Below are 987 nucleotides of genomic sequence, written 5' to 3'. Positions count from 1 at the left end.
TACTTGGTGCCCTTTCTACATCTATGATGCTATTCTGAACTCTCTTCATCCATCATGAAAGGAGCTCTCCATACAAATGCTGCAGGGCAAGGGAAACTGGACCTCTCCCTTTTAATAGAGAAAATTTTGCCCAATTATTTGTTAAGAAAACCAAAACCTTTTTTTTTTTGAGGCTGGGGTTAAGTGACTTGCCCAGGGTCACCCAGCTAGGAAGTGTTAAGTGTCTGAGATCAGATTTGAACTCGGGTCCTCCTGAATTCAGGGCTGGTGCTCTATCCACTGCTCCACCCAGCTGCCCCCAAAACCAAAAACTTAAATGAAATGGATGAATATCTACAAAAATATATGTGCAACATGTAACATGTATGGAACTGCCTGCCATCTAGGGGAGGGGGTGGAGGGAAGGAGGGGAAAAATTCGGAACAGAAGAGAGTGCAAGGGATAATGCTGTAAAAATTACCTATGCATATGTACTGTCAAAAAATGTTATAATTATAAAATGAATAAAAAATTTTAAACAATATATGTGCAACTTAATAGAAGAAGAAAATATTTTAAATAAACCAATGGGGAGGGGGAAGGAAGTCGAACAAATCACAAATAAAATTTCAAAGAAAAAAATCAATCCGCATTTATTATATATTATATATAATAGCATATCACATATAACATGCAATTATATAACAATATATTATATAATGTAATATTACATATTATTACTACATACATTGCGGATAAGGCTTTTCTAGGACTAGCTCCACCCCCAAGTTCCCACCAGATTAGGAGAATCCCAGAAAGGGAGAAGACTTACCCCGGTTTATTTTGGTTTGAAAGTCCGTAAGACCCACCCCCTAGCTAGAGTACTCGCCGGGACGCGACCTAGCAACCGCAACTTCCCTCAGCCCATTGGTCCATTCAATTCAAGCTCCGAGCCAATAGGCGGAGAGCATGTGAACGAACGAGCGAATCGGAAGGGGCGGCGCGCGG

This window comes from Sminthopsis crassicaudata, chromosome 3, assembly GCF_048593235.1.
Source record: "Sminthopsis crassicaudata isolate SCR6 chromosome 3, ASM4859323v1, whole genome shotgun sequence".
Classification (NCBI taxonomy): domain Eukaryota; kingdom Metazoa; phylum Chordata; class Mammalia; order Dasyuromorphia; family Dasyuridae; genus Sminthopsis; species Sminthopsis crassicaudata.
The sequence above is the reverse complement of the archived record's forward strand: the minus strand, read 5'-3'. Positions refer to the sequence as shown.